The sequence below is a fragment of the Mytilus edulis genome, chromosome 11 (genome assembly GCF_963676685.1).
Source record: "Mytilus edulis chromosome 11, xbMytEdul2.2, whole genome shotgun sequence".
Taxonomy (NCBI): Eukaryota; Metazoa; Mollusca; class Bivalvia; order Mytilida; family Mytilidae; genus Mytilus; species Mytilus edulis.
Window position 1 is genome coordinate 63,043,205 of NC_092354.1, and position 10,411 is coordinate 63,053,615.

Here is a 10,411-nt window from a genome sequence, read left to right on the forward strand (position 1 = left end):
TCATTTGGTTTCTTGTTGAGAGTTGTCTCAATGGTAATCATATTACATTTTGTGATAGACTAAACAGTTTATTTTTCTATTTCGATGATATTAAGATCATAATATATATAAAAAAAAAACAAGATGTTGTATGTTTGCAAATGAGACTTCTCTTCACAAGAGACCTAATTACACAGACATTAACAACTTACATTAACAACTTAAGGATGCCTTAAATATTAACTTAACTTAATTTACTAGTGTCATTTGAATGGTAGACATATAAGATTATTTTTAAGAGAGGTACACCGAGTAGTCTTATATATGTTTTGATGTGATGAGTATCTAACATGTCTAAAACGTATTAACACCGTTCCTAGAATGAATAGGAGTTTTAATGTCTCCGATAAGATAGATATTTTTAACATTTTAAAAAATTCATAAATCATGTATTTTTCCGGTAAGTGTAGAACACGTATATATTTTTCATATTTTAATCAAGGAATGACTGTAATATTTTTTCTGTCTATGAAGAAATAACATAAAAAAAATGTGGTGCACACTGAATAACGCGCGTAGCGGGTTATTTACAGTGTACACCACATTTTTTATGTTATTTCGAATAGAAAGAAAAAATATTACAGTCATTTCTTATAATTTAATTTTAAATTCCATTTTAAACCGTAGAAAACCATGAAAAAACGTTGATGACGTCACGGTCATATGACTAAATTATGTATATGGGCTGATAACAAAATAACGTCAGCCAATCGGAAGACGCGTTATATCCAAAATTACTATTCGACAGAGACGATGATTCAGTTCTAAATCTTAAGTTGAAATCACAAAGGAAACAAAACATACCCTTGGTGTGTAAAAACATACCCTTGGTGTATAAACATACCCGTGGTGTATAAATATACCCTTGGTGTGTACAAAATGACCGCTCGGATTTCAAAATTTGCATTTTTGTTCTAAATGTGCAAATATAGAATGCTGTTATTATTCATTACACTTATTGGTCCAATAATTTCGTCATATAAATCAATCAAATCATAAATCTCGAGGACGGAATTGACAATAATCAAGGGAGTTAATTAAACCCATAAGGTTCGAGGAAAATATAAGAATTGCAAATAAGTTCATAGGTTAAGGACCTCTATTACACTCTTGATTAATTGCTCAGCCATGTGTACAATGTAGTAACAATGATTAAATCTAATTTTACCATTTAATAGAGGAACACGAACAAACATAGGAATGTGTGCATAAACCGTATTAACAACCAAAATGTTCCAATAGAATTTTCACTTGGTCCGTTGATTGATAGCATTTAATGTAATCAGCATTTTTGCCTGATTCAATTTGCCGGTCTAATTCTAAAATATACTTTTTGATTTTTTTAGCGTAATTCACAGAGATGATATAAACACATCATATCGTAAACGATCTAAATCATACCAAATTACTACGAACTTTTTACCTATATATTTGGCACAGCTATCTTAAAGCACCAAACGGTGGGGGGATTAGTTACATTGTTTTAATGTTAAATTTTCCAATCACATACACATAACATACTCACTACATACATATGTCAAAGGTTTAAGTCTTTGTTTTACTATTTATATCTCGCCCTTACATGTTAAACATGTCACTTAAAAGGCAGTAGCTAAATGTATTTTTTTTATGTCTAATCGCATTGAGGAAATAGTATACATTTCATATGTAATATGACAAGCTGTATTTCAGTTGTTGGATGTGTTTAAGACATGTATATCAATATAATATCAATGTAATTGCCAATGAAAAAAAAACTATACTCTCTAGACCAAATGATGAAATGAAAAAACAACTATAGGACACTATACTAAATATAACAATGATCGCAACTCATATCTTGCTTCAATGAAATGTATTGTCGACCATCACAATTTTTTGTTACTAGAGACCAACCACAATAGCCCTATCATAAAATGGCAGCGCTCTACGGAACGAATAATTGAAATAGTTGAAGATGTTGCATTCTATTATTTGTAGTGATATTATCTAAAAAAAAAAAGTGAAATTCTGAGATATTCCAGTCAGTTTTTACTTTGTGGAATAACCTAAACTTTGCCCGAAAAAAACGACTAAAAACCCACATTTTGATATAGCAAATTTAGTGAATTTGAAATCTATTATAATGTGGCTATTAGACATTTACGGAAAGTCTCGGTACCGACTGTTAACACCAACTCTGACAGGTAAAATTAAGGGGGTCGTCTCAAAATCAAAAAAGGTACTAATTAATTAGCATTTCAATGTTAAATTTAGTTAAACGAGATTTTACATTACGATTTTTTTGTCTTCTGTTTACAAATCCTGGAACAGTCTCCACACTTTGTCTGAGTTTTTCTCTTGGGTGCCCTCCAGTGCAAAGAGTTACGGAATATTCGACAAAAATTCAATATTCGGCAATGATTCTATTTAATTTTGACCCTTGAATTTCTGGTGATCACGTTTTCTGTTGATTTGCTGTCGCGTAAATGGTGTAATTACAGGATAAATTGAGAATGGATGCCCATTTGGATAAATGCTATCCATTAGAGAATGATCTGTATCATTTTTTTTTAGAAACTCCGGTAAATCAGGAGGGTGAAGATTTAAAACAGGAAAAATCTGAAGAAACTTTTGTTTTAAACAGGATCCATTAATTGTTATCTTCAACTTAATTTTAGAAATTAACTTTCGAAAAGTGAGCATGTACATGTACGTGTCGTTTGAAGCAAAATTCTGACCCCTCTCCCCCCCCCCTGATGCGGATCCATACATTCGAAAAAGAAGGCCGGCTACATTTGTTTCTTGTAAAAGGGACCGGACCATATTTTTTTTTAATTTAGGTTACCGTTAACCGGGACCAGGAACACTGATTTACTTTTTAATCTGCTTCTGCCTCTTTTTTTCCGTAAATTTGTTTTTGTAAATCAAATTGAGCTTCTTCTTTTTTGCTTTGAACTTTTGGAGTTATGTTTTACCAAAAAATGTCTAAGTACCTGTCCTTTTAAATAGTGAATATGCGAGCAGATTTATATTTTGGAGAGGGGGACGATAATCGAGCGCACCCTTTTTCGTTAAATTAAAATTTACTTTAATTCCACGTGTTTTCGGCATAAAAATTGTCAACATGGAAGACTGATAAAAAGTGGGGGGGGGGTTTGGGGGGGGGGGTAAATCAAACAAAGCATTTTAAAATATCTTTGCCACAATTTTTGTATCTCAGCATTTAAAAAACAAATTGATATTCTAATTGAGTAAATCTTTATGATGGAAAGATTGAGATATGAAAGATTTTTTTTTCTATCAAAAATAAGTTTAAACCCATTAGTATATACCTACATGTATGGCATATATAGCTGAAGGAAAAAAATCAATCAAAATAACGTGCAAGGCTTAATGTGTATGAGCTAGAAGACTTATCCGATTGAAATGTGCTGTTACGAAACACTTGATTCAAATTTTGAATCTTATTTTCGGTGGAGCAATAGTATGCTCCGCTTATGGACAACTATGAATCTAGTGTACCTCTAAATTAATTTTTGAGACAACCCCTGTATTTTTTCCTGTCAGAGTCGGAGTCAACAGTCGGAACCGACACTTTCCGTAAATCTCTATTGAGGAGGACAATATGTGTCCATATGAATACATACAGTCTGCGATTAACGTTATCGCCCAAACAAAAACAAATGTAATGTTGACGAGGAGATCATTTCAGCTTTAATCACGTCATCAGTATATCTTAAAATTGAGAATGAAAATGGGGAATGTGTCAAAGAAACAACAACCCGACCTAAGAGTAGAAAACAACCGAAGGCCACCACTGGGTATTCAATGCAGTAGGAAACTGCCACACCCAAAGGCGTGCTTCAGCTGGCCCTTACACTACAGATTTACCTTTTTTATTAAAGAAGAAAATTCTAAAATTAGTTGCCAGTATCAGCACAAACATTGCAATTAGATTATCCAAAGAAGCATTTTGGTAAATAGGAAATTTGCATTTTTTAAGATAGTGGGGAGGTGATGTATAAATAATGGAAGAGTCAAAGCTGTTAATCGAATTAAAAGGGATATTTTAAACATGTAATTTATATGCAAAATCCACAATGAATATAATTTATTACACATGTGAATGACTTATTAGATGGTGACGTTCCCTCGTTTTCGATATCAAAAACCAGTCAAAACATATACTAAATTTTATTATAGAGACAAGGACATCATTCGTAAATATAATTCAACATGCAGAAATCTTATACGTTCAGGTATTTCACATCCAATTTTTTATGGTAATATTCTGTTCAAAGCACAAAAATGTCGGCATTCACCTCAGAAGCTAACAAAACCTTCAAACAGACTTATTAAGAAGGGATATAGTTACGATACTGTTGTCAGATCATTAAAAATTGCATATTTTGGCTTTAATATTGATTCACTAATAAAATTATAGGGTCTTTGCATCAGAAATAAACACATTTATTCTGAAACCAGTTGTTTGCATGATACTGGTTTTGTTCTTCTCATATATTTCAGATCGTATGATACTAAACCCAATAACGGGAGGGATTGAACTTGATATTCATATGATGAAGACATAATCTGTCAATCAGTTTATTTGGGGTCTGTAGCTGCAAAATCAGTAATTGCTAGTAGTCCTTTGTTCATTTATGTATTATTGTCATTTTGTTAAGTTTCTTTTGTTACCTTTTCTGACATCGGATTTGGACTTTTTAAACTGAGTGTTTCTGTGCGTCTTTGTGTGTGTTTGTTTTATCTACATTTGCTAGAGGTAAACGTGCAGGGTTGCGATCTCAAAAGACATGTTTAACCCGGCTGCATTTTTTGCGCCTGTCCCAAGTCATGAGCCTCTGACCTTTGTTTGTCTTGTGTGATTTTTAATTTTAGTTTCTTGTGTATATTTCGGAGTTAAGTATGACGTCCATTATCACTGAACTATAATGCATTTCGGTTTAGGGGCCAGCTGGAGCACGCCTCTGGGTGCGAGAGTTTCTTGTTGCATTGATGACCAATTGGTGGCCTTCGGTTGTTGTCTGCTATTTGGTCGAGTTGTCGTCTCTTTCACACATTCCCTATCTCCATTCTCAAATTTATTGACAATAGTTAAGGAACTCGTTTACAGCACTGACAGTTTAGTAGTATAAATCTGCTAGAGACCGAAAGGAAACGATAACTGGGCGATCCGTTTATCCTTTTTCAAATTGTTGTCATTATGTCGGTCGTTAATGACCTGACATGACCATCAGGATCACGTTTTAACTGTGATGTTTCACTGTTACCTGTTGAAGGGACCTTTTCTATACTGACGTCTGATGTAATTGTCAAAAAATTAAAACAAATTAACGCCAGACGAGCGTCTACAAAAGACTAAGTACTAAGTTAAAGATTTTGCCGAATACAGCTACGGAAAAGAAAAAGCCTTAGTGTTTTACCAATCAAAAGTTGTGTAAACAGTTAATTTATAATTATGCCCTTATCAATGATAAATCATCTCAATACATAAATGCTAACTTTAAAGTTAAAAAGTTCACCTACAATACTATAAGTTGAATGGATAAGGAAATGCTTTATGTTTGTCATAGCCACAGCTCGCCAGGTAACTTTTTACCAAAATTTAAGATCTAAATTGTTCTAATTATTGGTTTTAAACATTATGAAAGGTCACAGGTTCTTTTAAAATGTTGCGAACATAATTTGGCAAAAAAAAAAGTAAACAAATAAACAAAAAACAACATAGAAAACCAGAGAATAAGCAACACGAACCAAATCGAAAACAAGTGGTGCTTTAGGTTGGCAGGAAGGATAAACAGATCCTGCACCACATGCGACAACCGTGGTGTTGGTCATGTTAGGACACAGCCGGTACTAAAAAGTAAAATCACAAAAATAATGAACTTAGAGGAAGATCAATTGGGAAAGTCCATAATCACATGGCAAAATCAAATAACAAAACGCATCAAAAACGAATGGACAAGAACTGTCATATTCCTGACTGGGTACAGGCATTTTCAAATGTAGAAAATGGTGGATTAAACCTGGTTCTATAGCGCTAACCCTCTCACTTTAATGACAGTCTCATCAATTTCCGATATTTTTACATTGATGCGTTAAATAAACAGACACAATAAATATAATAGTCAAAATATGGGTACATCAGTCATCATCGTTTAACAATTTTAAAAGGAACAATTTAACAGAACACAAAAACATCTACTATCTACGAACACATTTATTGTTTTGAATGTCTGACGTCAGAAAATTTTATACGTCACATAAATTTGTCGTTCAATGTGCGTACAAACAATTTTAAAATTTTCCTGGGAATGTAAGTTTAATTTGGTAGGTTACATTCGGGAAAGGGAATGGGATTGTAGTTATCGATTGTGATGAACCATAATGAACCTATCCGTTTTCATTGTGAAACGGATTTCTCATAACGGTACACTAATAAATGATGGTGTCCGTAAAACATACGAAGTGATGATTTTAACTTCACTACTTGGAAATCTTGGAAAGCTACCTTGTGAGCAGCAATCCTTGATCAAGAAAATAATGTACGAAATGCAAGCCCTGAAATATCTTTTCAACTTGTTATAAACCATGCTATAATATATGTTCTTCTTGGAAAAAATATTCTATACTATTTATTCCATTATAACATATTGTGTAATAATTTATCCTTTTTTTTATGAACGAACTTCCATTTCGTAACAGCAATGATATTTAGATACTAGAAATGTATAAGGAAAACTTAAATTCAAGTTTATTTGTAAATTTGAATTGTGTTTGCAACTATATATTTATAAGTCGAGATATTTTCTCTAATGTATTGTCTGCTGTACAATGGGAACAATCTTACACATTTTTATGTATTGTCTGCTGTACAATGGGAACAATCTTACACATTTTTATGTATTGTCTGCTGTACAATGGGAACAATCTTACACATTTTTATGTATTGTCTGTTGTACAATGGGAACAATCTTACACATTTTTATGTATTGTCTGCTGTACAATGGGAACAATCTTACACATTTTTATGTATTGTCTGCTGTACAATGGGAACAATCTTACACATTTTTATGTATTGTCTGCTGTACAATGGGAACAATCTTACACATTTGTATGTATTGTCTGTTGTACAATGGGAACAATCTTACACATTTTTATGTATTGTCTGTTGTACAATGGGAACAATCTTACACATTTTTATGTATTGTCTGTTGTACAATGGGAACAATCTTACACATTTTTATGTATTGTCTGTTGTACAATGGGAACAATCTTACACATTTTTATGTATTGTCTGTTGTACAATGGGAACAATCTTACACATTTTTATGTATTGTCTGTTGTACAATGGGAACAATCTTACACATTTTTATGTATTGTCTGCTGTACAATGGGAACAATCTTACACATTTTTATGTATTGTCTGCTGTACAATGGGAACAATCTTACACATTTTTATGTATTGTCTGTTGTACAATGGGAACAATCTTACACATTTTTATGTATTGTCTGCTGTACAATGGGAACAATCTTACACATTTTTATGTATTGTCTGCTGTACAATGGAAACAATCTTACACATTTTTATGTATTGTCTGCTGTACAATGGAAACAATCTTACACATTTTTATGTATTGTCTGCTGTACAATGGGAACAATCTTACACATTTTTATGTATTGTCTGCTGTACAATGGAAACAATCTTACACATTTTTATGTATTGTCTGCTGTACAATGGGAACAATCTTACACATTTTTATGTATTGTCTGCTGTACAATGGGAACAATCTTACACATTTTTATGTATTGTCTGTTGTACAATGGGAACAATCTTACACATTTTAATGTATTGTCTGCTGTACAATGGGAATGTTACAACCAAAGTTGGTTACTTTTATTTTGTCAAAGATCGACACTTTATTTTCTATTGAATTATCTCCCTTAGTTCATTCGTCTATTTTGGAAGCACAATCATGTTTGCTAGAATTTTTGATTGTTTTAAACAACTATTTCGAATACCATGGTCAACCGATACGGTAGGTTTGTTATATAAGTGCACTGGATAATGCGTATGCGCATATTACGTTTATCTCTTTCATAAGATAAACCAATTTGATTAAAGAGAAATGGTTACTGCATCATTCTGATCCGGATATGTAAAAGTTTCAAAAATGTAATCGTAAAAAATCATTGACATCCGCATATCATATTCCAATATTTGCATATGAAACTATCGAAGAGACGGTAATTCTACAAGAAAGGATTTTCATTTGCAAGTGCCAGCAAATGACGAAATTAAAAGGTAAACCGAACTGTCACCACACGATCCGATGCCATCAACACGAGGAACACATCCAGCTTCTTTCGACATGTGTGGATGTGTAAAGATCATTGAACAATTTAATTAATGAATCTTCGCCATAAAACTTATACAATGCACGAATGACAGGGACAGCTTCCAAATCTTCACACCAGGAGCCCCATTTAAAATTCCACATGACACAAGATGCACAAGGAAAACACGATTCAAAAGGAGAACCACTGGCACTGATCCAAAGAATTCTTTACCTGGTTTCAGCGGTTTGCAGATTTCGTCAAACATCAATCTTTTAATTTATAAAAAAAATGATGTTTTGTGGCGTTTAATTATTCTAATTTATATTTATCTCATAATGAATAAAATTAATATGATAGTGGTAAAGATAACATTTACTGAAAGGATTATTTTATTATTATAATTTGATTTCATATATTTAATTTGAATTTCACATGAGCAATATGATCGCACTCTGGCCTTTTTAGATGTCACTGCTTTAATGTACAATATCTTGTATAACCATGATAACCATGCAGTCATTTGGAAGACGCACATAGCGCTATTACACACAAGATACACACGAGGGCAATAAGTGCAAATTCGTCAACCTTTATCTCAATAACATGATACCACTAATTATACACAATTATACACTATGTGTTAGTTGGTTCAGCTGACGGTTAAATGAAATACACTATATGAGAGTTCGAAGACAAAGGACAAATTTTGTGGCGGATGACGCTATATATAGCTTTAGAATAAATCCAATCAGAGTCGATGGCTTCGATTATTTACACGTGCAAATTCTTTGAACAGTCTTTAATATATCCTAATACTGTTCGATACACTTTAATCGGCATTACTATAAATAAAAATGTACATAATCTATGCCTACAGTTTTCTCGGTTGATTATTTAAAATGTTTTATAACATTTTTCTTTTGGGGTTTTTAATTACTCACTAATGCGGTATGGGCTCTATTTGTAATATGGTGAAATTAGTAGCAACTATTTCTAGGATTTTCAAATACTTCATTGAACTTATTTTGTATTTTCAGTCAATCTTTTCTGCCTTATCATGCTTATGGAATAAAGAAATTGATATGACACTTTTGACTTTTTTGGTATAAACCCATTGGATTATAGATCCACAGGGAACAATCTTACACACTTTAATGTATTGTCTGTTGTACAATGGGAACAATCTTACACATTTTTATGTATTGTCTGCTGTACAATGGGAACAATCTTACACACTTTAATGTATTTTCTGCTGTACAATGATGGGAACAATCCTACACACTTTAATGTATTGTCTGCTGTACAATGGGAACATTTTTACACATTTTGAGCGACAACAATCGAAGAACTAATCCAGTGTGGTCAATAGGAATGAAGGCAAAACATTGACACCCTTTGGAATGATACAGTATTTTGAATAAAAGCGGGACATTGAAACGATAAGCCACAAGAGAAACCCTCCAGGGTTCTTAATCTTAGATTAATATTAGATTTAACCTTATGGTTTTTACTAAACGAGGATACCATTTTCATATCAGTATTTGCTGATTATTTTAGTGGAGAAAAAATGATGAAGCTAACCACATGCTTTAATAGAGTGGCGAAAGATACCCGAGGGAAATTCAAACTCATAGATCGAAAACAGTCTGACTGATTTTTATAGTTCGGTTTATGATGTACTATTACACCACTGTTCCAGGTGAGGGGAGTGATGGTATCCCTCTAACATGTTAAACCCCTCCATATTATGTATATATGTGCCTGTCCCACGTCAGGAGACTGTAGCTCAGTTGTTGGCGTTTGTTTATGTGTTACACATGTGTTTTTCGTTCATTTTTTGTACATAAATTAGGCTGACAGTATTCTCGTTTACATTGTTTTACATTGTCATTTCGGGGCCTTTTATAGCTGACTATGTGGTATTGGCTTTTCTCATTGTTGAAGGCCGTACGGTGACTGTAATTTGAAAATTATGTGTCAATTTGTTTCCTGTGGAGATTTAACTCATTGGCAATCATACCACATGCTC